Here is a 10,764-nt window from a genome sequence, read left to right as displayed (position 1 = left end):
GACTTTTGATACACACAAAAACATGGCTGAATCTCAACATCACATTCAAGTAAAGGAGCCCGACACAAAAGATCATATACTCTGTGGCTTTCAGAAAAGACAAATCTAATCTATAGTAACAGAAAGCAGATCAGCAGTTGCCTGGGGCTGGAGGTAGGGAGGATTGACTAGAACCATGTTCAAGGGCACATTTTGAGGTTTTGGAAATGTTTTGCATCTTGATTGTGGTGGTGGTGGTTACACAGGTTTATAAATTCATCAAAACTCATCAAAATATACACTTAAAATAGATTAATTTTAGTGTAGGTAAACAACATGTCAATTTAGTTTATTTTAAAAGTTTCATTTTCTTAGGACAAACAGTTTGTTCTTGGCACTGATGCTGGTGGAACAAGATGAAATATTACATTGAACTAGTCCCGTTCAAGATATAGATCAGTTGACATGCTTTTATCTCTTGGACATTATATGGAATACTAGAAGCTTAAACTCTAGATATAAATATTATTGTTGTATCTACTTCTATTTTTTTCTCCTAGTTCCACTTTATCCTCTGATTTATTTCTTCACCCCATTTTTAATGCTTGCTATTTTTTTTATGTTGAGATGCACCCATGCAAGTTATGTGAAATCCTTTCTAGTACAAGGTAGAATATAATTTTTTTTAAAATAAAATAAATGTATTTGGGTTTCTTTTATTATAGACAAAAATAATGTATGTTTTCTCCTCACTATACTTATACACTTACTAGTATACACAAACACACATGCACACAATTACTAACCATTAATAGATTTAGAAATCAATAAAGTTGGTGGATTTGAGAGGATAGTCCTTAACTGTGTTAGGACTAATAAATGAAATGTTTGTTGTTTCTATGAATCCTCTCCTAAAATAGATAGAACCTTGACCAAATATGACTAATAGTGGACACCCTGTAGTTGAGAAAGTTGGCAAGAAATAATTCTAGACAATCCATTGGAAAAGTGTGGTGTGGATTTAGATATTGTTTATCATGTTAATGGTGGCAATGGAGATTAATAGCCTTGCTGTGGTATTTTGTAATACTCAAAATCAGATTTTCTTTCCTAAAATCAAAGCTGTCTCATGGCATGGATGAAGCGTGTTGTTCAAAGGAGGTTTGCCGTTGGGAAATGTGCCCAAAGAAAAGTAAATAAATGAAGCTTTAGATAAGGAATTGATGAAATAAATCTACAAAGAAGCCTTATTCAGCACTTTCATGTCTTATATATGGAATATACAAGATTTATAAAGAAATATGTTCCTATAAAGTAAGAATAAGGAAATCAGGCTAAAAAACACATAACTCCATGTGTAGGTACAGATGGTACCTGTATGTGATTGTGATAGGAATGGACGATGCAGATATGTTAATGACTTTTAAATTATCTAAAAATATCAAGTTTAAAATTTGTTCAAAATCCAAAAAGCAAAGCTAAATAAAAGGTGAATAGTACAGTATAAAAAGTAGAGCAACAACCATCATCTGTAATTTTTGTATCAATTAAAATTTGCTTTGTTGTGGAACTTCCCTGGTGGTGCAGTGGATAAGACTCCACGCTCCCAATGCAGGGGACCCAAGTTCGATCCCTGGTCAGGGAACTAGATCCCACATGCATGCCGCAACTAAGGGTTCACATGCCACAACTAAGGAGCCCACGTGCCACAACTAAGGAGCCAGTGAGTCGCAACTAAGACCTGGTGCAACCAAATAAATAAATAAATATTTTTTTAAAAATTTGCTCTGTTGTAAGTTGAGCACCCTTCCTTTAAACTGTTTTTCATAAACACAATTGAACTATTGGCAAGTAATCTCTTTCTCTTCATTATGAACACTCATAAAGGAATAATATTATTAAACAAATACTTTTCCTTCCTTAAGTTAAAAGAAGAGATGAACTACAATTAAGTTTCAAGTGTTGGAGATCTGCAGTAAAACTATGACATCAGTATTATGCCTGCCCTTGACCCTTGACCCTCAAAGTGTGTTATATGGGTAGACCAGCAGCATCAGTATCACCTGTGAACTAGAAATGCAGACTTGCAGGTTCCACCCCAGACCTCTTGAATCAGAATTAACATGTTAACAAGATGTCAGGGAATTTGGCTGCACTTTAGTTTGAGAAGCCCTATCCTAAGCCATCAATGTTGCTAGAATTATTCAAGATATTGCTAAGGTGGCCAACTCTCCAAATTTTCCCTGGACCGAGAGATTACCCTGGATTTAGGACATTCAGTGCTAAAGCCAAAAAAGTCCCAGGCAAATCAAGATGAATTGGTCACTCTAAAATTGACCAAACTTCAACTTTAGAATTGAAGAGAAAAAAAATAAGAGTATGATGAAATTATACTCTGGTTAGATGTCTGTTAATGTTAGCACTTCTTTTATAGTCTGTGCTTCCACTCACTAATTTTAAGCATTAAGAAAACAAATGAAATGTGGAACAGCTCTCTGTTCTGTGAGATGTTGAAATCTTACATCTCTTTAGGTCCTCCTGTGACTCAAGACATGGAGTCCAGAGTGAAAGGTCTAAGAGGTAAAATCTTTTTGCTTTGTCTGTAAACTGCTTGCCACAGGGTTAATACATTTGATAGTCTCAAGCAAGGCATTTTCTATTCCTTTCCTGGTTTCTCATTCAGGATTGTTGAACTGCACCTCTGGCCTGCATGTGATTATCCTACAGTTGCAAAACCTCTAAGGAAAGCCACCTGGGATAGAGCTGTTTGCTCTCATTAATTGGGAAAACAACCCTCTGTTTATTCCTCATGCTAGTGTCAAGGGGATCCTGGTTTAATTCCAGCACAGGTCTAGGCGTTGATTTCACATAAAGGGATTAGCTTAGGCGCCTGTGAAAGTTCTAAGGCAGTCTCCTAGGAGCCATCTGACTCAACACAGTGTGACTAGGGAAAACTGGGTGTACAGAATACACCGTAATTTTCTTTTACCATGTGTGATTAGAAAATATTTATGAAGTCAAATCAAGTAAATAAAATGCCAGTGATGCTCTCTCATTTATCATAGACACCAGTGTTGCTTTTGAAATCATGCCTGATAAACGTCCCATTTGTACAGTGCTTACCACTCACCCCCCATGAGTATGGGATGGATAGTCACTCATTGAAGTCGATGCTGCCAGTGTTCTTCCCCAAACCACACCCCCCTTCCCTTTACCATTTCCATGCGTCTTGGCTCTATGTGGGTTTTCATTCCCAACAGCCAGCACCTACATCTCTTAGTCCGCTGACTACCCTCAGGCAGTTGGAGCCTGATTTGCCTAGAGACATGGAAAGCTGGAAGTGCTTGGGAGTCTATATCCCCTGAGAGCAGCCCTTAACCAGTGATTGACAGTGAAGAGAATTAATATTCCAGCTCCCTTGCCCCCCGATGGGGACAATTCTTAGATGTGTTTTCCACTGTCTCCATAACTCCCCTTTGAGATTGAATCAAAGCAATATTCCTTGGAACTTTGCTTTCTGTCGCACCCTGGCTTGGCCTCCTTTCTTTCTTGTCCCATTTCTTCTTTTGCCTACTGCTTTTTCCTAGAATTACCTCCTAATAATTCACTTTCACATGAATCCTTGTCTCAAGATCTGCCTCTGGGCAACCTAACCTAAGACACTCAATGTTACATAATTTGAAGAACATCTAAATCCCTCCTGTCTCATAAAGACAGAGGTTTATACAAATAGACATGCAAATGGCTCTTAAGCATATGCACAGATGCTCTACCTTGGTTATGATAAGAGAAATGAAAATTAAAACTACACTGAGATACTACTTCTCACCTATCAGAGGGGCAAAAATTTTCAAGGTTTAACAACATACTCCATTGGTGAGGCTGTGGGGAAACAGGCACCCTCATTACAGAGCTATTGGAACTCAATGACTAACTTAATAGTCTTATTCTTAATAATAATATTGTTATTTTTGAGACTATGGTATGCGAAGTAGGATAAATCAAATTATTAATTATGTTAATATAATAATAAATTTTTTCACTGTAAGAGGAAAGGGATACAAATATAAAGTCAAGTAAGTTAAGAGCTCTATAAACTTAAATTTGCCTTGGGAATCTCAGTATAAACGCATGATTTCTTTTGTACTTTCTAAAAATATACATATTTCTGGGACTTCCCGGGTGGTCCAGTGTTTAAGACTCCACGCTCCCACTGCACAGGGCCTGGATTCAATCCCTGGTCAGGGAAATAGATCCCGCATGCCACAACTGAGAGCTCGCATGCCACAACTAAAAGATCCTGCATGCCGCAACTAAAGATCCCCCATGTGGCAACGAAGATCCTGCGTGCCGCAGGTAAAAAAAAAAAGATCCCTCATGTTGCAAACAAAAATTAAAAAAAGAAGATCCTGCGTGCCACAATGAAGATCCCACACGTGGCAAAGAAGGTCCTGTGTGCCACAACTAAGACCTGGTGCAGCCTAAATAAATAAATAAATATTTTTATAAAAAAATCAATAAAAATATACATATTTCCTAATTCTGTTCACTGAAAAACTATAGAATCGATGAAAGCCCAGTAAGAGTGAGGACCGTAACATCCCAATTATGGTTTCTAAATAGTATTTGCTAAAAAAGGAATCAGAAGTCCTTAGAGTAATGTTTAGTTCCAAGTTGGAGCAGGGAGTATATAAAAGAAATCTGAGACATCATGTTATTCTAGAAAACAAGGAAGCTATCAAAGTCTGTTGGGGTCATGACAGAAAGGTTCCTGCTGGTGAAAGATGGGACAATTTGAGCATCAAAAAGAAAAATGCAGCACACCAAATATATAAATATCCATGATTTTACAATATTTGAAAAAAAGTGAGCTTCTTTGGAAGTTACTAGAACGTCAATTCATTATTCTAAAAATTGACTAAAGAGAAAGAATCCAATATTTATTGTTTCTTGTACAAAGTATATTTTCAGGTAACTACATAGTTGATGCACAGCATTTCTAGCGGAAATCATCATTAGTTGTCAAAATCATTAGGTGGATGTCAATGGGGACCTTTATAATGGAAGGACCACTCTGACGACACCTGAAACCCATGTCATCAGTCAAGCCACAAAAGGAAACAGTATGACCTTGTTGTCATATAAGCCAAATAAGATAATTTAGGACAGTTTAATTAAAAGACTATTTACCAAAGTGTGGACATGGTTAAGGAAAACCAACATGGAATGATGAAGCACCCTAGGACTCACATGAGCCGGGGGCATTAACTCTAGGCCTGAAGGGGGAAAGAGAAGGAGCAGTTACCATAACCTTAAAAGAGAACTGTAGCTTTAAAAGAAGGTCACGCAATGGGATCTGTGGCCTCTGTTAAAGAAGCGTAACCACTGCCAACCTGTGACAACTCAGCGGGGAAGCAACCACGGGGATATATACCTCAACTTTATTCTCTACCCATCCTATGATCTATGGGTGGCTATCATTGGAAAACCAGGAGCCAGAGGACAAAGAAGTCTGTTGATGGAGTCTATAAAAGTCAGCTCCTGGAGCAGAGAGCAGGACAGAGAAGAGTGGAGATAGAACTGGGGAGACAAATAGGGAATATCTGACACACAAGTAATAGATCCTTTCAGCACCAGTCTAATTCTTTTAACAGACCTGAACAAAAGACCAGACTTCATAAGGATGCGCCCAGCATTCAGAATTTCTCAGTTTCTCCCTGATGTTGAAAACCAATGAGAAGCAGGCTGATGTTTCAACAGAGTCCTCAGGATGGAGGCTGCGGTGACCCTATTTGTTCATCCCATTTGCCAGCTGGCAGACTAAAACATCCATAGTGAGATTCAAGATTTGGTTTGGGCTCCAGCGACTCTAGAGAAAGAAAAAATCTGCAACAAATCCAGTCTCTCTGGCCGCTTGCAGTTTCTTGAAGTTGATTTTACACATTAATTTGCTTCAACAAAGTCTTGTCAAAACTCCAAATCTTCCTTCCTCTCCCACTAATTCTTCCAGAGCTCCTACTCTTTCTATCCATGAAAAGACCTAATGATTTTTGTCACTTAGTAACTAGGGTGACCATAATATACAGTTGATGTCATGGTTCACAGATACCATATTTGTGAATTTGCCTACTCACTAAAATTTATTTGTAACACGAAAATCAATACTCGTGGTGCTTTTGCTGTCATACACATACATGTGCAGAGTGGTAAAAAAAAGACTTGAGTTACTCATGCATGTGCATGTTCCCACCTGAGGCTGAACGTGGCAATGCTCTGCCTTCTTGCTTCAGCTCTCATACTGTAAACAAGTGTCCTTTCTGTGGTCTATTTAGTGCCACATTTTCCCAACTTTTGTGCTTTTTGTTGGTGGTTTTTCTGTTTAAAATGGCCCCCAAACATGTAGCACTGGAGTGCTGCCTAGCATTCCTAAGCACATGAAGGCTGTGATGTGCTACATGGAGAAAACACCTGTGTTAGGTAAGCTTCATTCAGGCATGAATTATAATGCTTTGGGCCATCAGTTTAATGTTAATGAACCAACAGTGTATATGAAATCAGGTATCTTGAAACAGAAACACAGATAAAACAAAGTTGTATATTGATAGATTTATGAAAATGCTATGACTAGAAGTTTGCAGGAACCTAATCCTGTATTTTCGCTGAGAGCACCGGTTCAATATTTGGTAATTCAGTGTTTGCACTGACTTTATAGAACGTAACTACTATGAATAGCAAGAATAGAACTGTATTAAATAAAATACTTTAGGAAGTGGAAGATGGAATGCCTATAGAGAACAGACTTGTTTCCAAGGGGGTGGAGGGTGGGGAAAGGATGGGTTGGGAGTTTGGGATTAGCAGATGCAAACTAGTGTATATAGGATAGATAAACAACAAGGTCCTACTGTATAGCACAGGAAACTATATTCAATCTCCTGGGATAAACCATAATGGAAAAGAATATGAAAGAGAATGTGTATATATATATATATATATATATATATCTGAATCACTGCTGTACAGCAGAAATTAACACTGTAAATCAACTATACCTCAATAAAAATAATAATAAAAAAGAAAGATGGAATGCCTAGACAACAGGTGAAAATCGGGACTCATAATACTATAGTGTGTTGCGGCCAGCCCCCACTAGCTTGCAGAGCTGACCCTGTGCATCTCTTCCTAACTCCACATTCACTGATGCCACATCAATAGCTTGAAATTTACACATGGAAATTGGTGAATCCTACGAATGAAAGAGCCGGTTGTTAAACATTTACCAGCACACCACTGACTATAACGCTTCATTTCTGTAATTTTCCCCTTAAATTCCTTTTGTTGAAGTACAGGAATCACAGTGAAGCTGTCACCAATTACCTCAGCTAACTGTAGCCCTGGAGAAAATAATTCTTAGGTGGATGACCAGAGGTGTGTGGCAAAATCCTATGCTTACTGCCTCTTCCTTCATTCCGTCTTTAATTTCTCTCATAGCAAAATCTAACTGGAACCTTGATGATGAAGGAATCTAGAAAGTATAGTATCCAGGCTTCAAAGGTGGAGATGATACTGAATATCAGTAAACCCTATATGACATGGAAGGAAAATAACTCTGATATTAGTAAATACCAATAAACTATTCAATAAATATTTCCTATGTGCCATTCACTGTACTAGGGGATTTCAAGCAGTAATTTTTAAACTATGGGTAAAAATTTATAAAAAGTTATATTATTAATCTATTATGTTGTATCCAATGTTATTTTTTAATAAAACTGAACAAAGCAGAATAGAACAGAAATATCAGAATGCATCACATGTAATATGAGTAAATATTGTTTGTAAAACTTTCATCTCAGATAGATACATATATGTCTATATATGTTTGCAAAGTGAAATGCATTTCTTACTGTTGATTACAGTCAAAGTTTTTTTAAAAAAAACACATAGCTTTTAGAGCAAGGATTAGCAAACCTTTACTCTAAAGGGTCAGATAGGAAATTTGTTACACTTTGAAGACCACGTGGTCTCTGCTACAACTACTCAACTCTGCCTCTGTAGGGTGAAAGCAGCATAGATATTAAGAAAATGAATGGATCTGGCTTGTTCCAATAAAACTTTATACACAGAAACAGGTGGATGACGTGTAGGATTTGACTCACAGGCCATAGTCTGCCAACTCCTGATTTAGAGCAAATGTTTCTCAAACTATCTGTTGGAAAGCACCAGTTTTTTGTTTTGGTTTATTCCTGCCCAGGACAAGTATACAGCTCATGCCATATGCAACTCATCCCAGCGAGTTCAGCAACCGCCAATCTGACCTATGCCTTGCTCAACAACATGAGTACAGTGAGCGTGCACTTGAACAATACAGTAATGTCAGTTACATTTCTAGAAAAGATTATAAATACACACTCCCACTTTATGTACTTATCTTGTTGCGAACTGGCGACAAACAGTTCACAGACCAGGGACCAACCACATTTTGAGTAGCACTACTTTAGAGAATACAAAAAAAAAAAGATACTGCCATTGTATTCAAGAGGTTTATGAGCTAATGGAGACAGACCTGTTAACAAATAACAATAATACAAGGTAGAATGCAATATGTGCTCTAATACAAAAACTAGTTCATAGCACATGAACATATTTTTCCCAAACTTGACCTATCTATCTGAAATGGCCACTTGTGCTTGAGGTATATAGATATAGATACTCCACATCCAAAGAAATTATTTAATGCATAGCAACCATTATTAAAACCTTTTTATTTGATAATAATCTGTGTGTGTATATATGTATATATACACACACATATATGTACATATATGTGTGTGTATATAAGTATATATACAAGATTTTTCTATCTTTGTTTTGAAAGGTACTCTGTGAAATTTAGAGGACAGAGGTCCTCTCATAGACATCACTATGAACAATTCTTGGTGAATGAAGACTTAGAAAGCATCCAACTCATTTACTGCTATAGCTGGGGCTGATCAACTAGAGACAGAGGCTATTGTTATTTTTTTTGTTAATAATTTGATTTTTTTGTTTTTTATATATATATTTTTCATTTTTATTGGAGTATAGTTGCTTTACAATGTTGTGTTAGAGGCTATTGTTATTTGCATGTTAAATAGTTTGCTTCTCTCTCCAATTTCTCCCAGGCTTATATATATATATATATATATTTTAGAGTTGAGTTTTTATTTATTAGTAAAAACCAAAAAGCGCAGCCCTGCCGAGGCCCAGTGTCCCCTGGGGGAGCATCCTCAGTCCAGTGGTCTCGGGGCCGGGGTAGGGGAGGCCTGGCCACAGACTCTCGCTGTGATGCACGGACTCTAGAGATGACAACACTTTCTTTGTGTGAATAAAGTACGTATGGACACTTGAAAGAAAAGAAAACGTCAATTTTTTTTCCAATGTCAAATAGTTTACTTATCTCTCCAGTTTTTTTGTTTTTCACAGTGGTAACGTTTATTAGGAAGGAGGGATTCAATTAGACTTCCACATCACACACACAAGAAACAGACTGTAACCGTCGTTTCTAAAGAGGAAGGAGGAGAGGCAGAGGGCCCGGACTCCCAGGGGTCAGGCCGCTTCAGCTGAGCAAGGGGGGGGAGTATGGGCTGAGGATGGATAAGGCCCCTGCTCACCACCCCTCCAGTGAAGCTTAGTGGCTAAAATACTCCTACACAGCCCCTGCCCCCCAAAGCCAGCAGCCCAGTAGAAAGCTGTGTTCTCTAGCAGACACCCGGGTTATGGCTGGTGGCAGGGAGGAAGAATGTCTTGCTATCTCTTGCTGCTCCTCTGGGTTTCTTTGCCATTAATGAAAGGGTTGCTGGAGGGTCCAGGAGGGCCGGCAGGTGTGTGGTTGGGCTGCCTTCGGGTAATTCGGGTGCTGGGGGGTGTGGGCCACCACCAGAACCATTACTCTTTATAAGCTAGTAGTGAAAACCATTTCGGAAATACTTTAAGATGTATAAATACATAAGATGGTTGATGAGAGTCGGATCATAGTGTGATGGAGTAAAAATTCTTGACACTTGAGAGTTTCTGGCCATTACCCTCCCCATGTGCTTTAAAATGAACTGTTTTCTTGCTCTTTCCTTTTTCTGCCCTCCAAGGAGGGACTTCTGATGACAAGCTGCTTTGAGAGCTTCTGTGCTAGAGAGTCAGAAGAAAATGGTGAAGCAGAGTGTGTGGACGAGGGTTTCATGGGATCAGGAGTTGTTAGATGTGGACAAGACATCCATGTAAGCATGGGTTGCTAATGTCCACGTGTTGACTGGAAGGAGAGGAATAAAGCAGCGCCCGTGGCGTGTGATGGGAGTGTATGGGAGAGGACTAAAAGAGGGCGTTTTAAGGCTTATCGCTGAGCACTGTGTTTCCCTTCATGGAGTTGCTGAAACATAAGAAAAAAATTATTTAAAACATACCTTTAGTTGTATGAAATACATTCTTTCAAAAACAACACCATGTGAGGAATGGTTTTATAATATTAAAATTGTTGTGGTTTTGAACTAGTAATATTAACTACTGTAGTGACATTTTGTGCCTTTCCCGGTCAAGGTACTCAAAGGATGTTTGAAGCTGCACCTTCAGAGTCTGTCAGAGCTACTAAGTTTTCTTTTGGTGAATGCAAAACTAACATGACTAATGTTGAAAGATCGCCATGAATCACACATTTGACACTTTATCTTGACCATTATAACCTGATTCAATTAAAATTGGATCATCTTTCCCCTTCATCAGAACCTATGGAATGAGGAAGAGATAAGTAATATTATC

The sequence above is a fragment of the Grampus griseus genome (assembly GCF_964374135.1).
Source record: "Grampus griseus genome assembly, chromosome: X".
Taxonomy (NCBI): Eukaryota; Metazoa; Chordata; class Mammalia; order Artiodactyla; family Delphinidae; genus Grampus; species Grampus griseus.
This window is presented reverse-complemented; position numbering follows the sequence as displayed.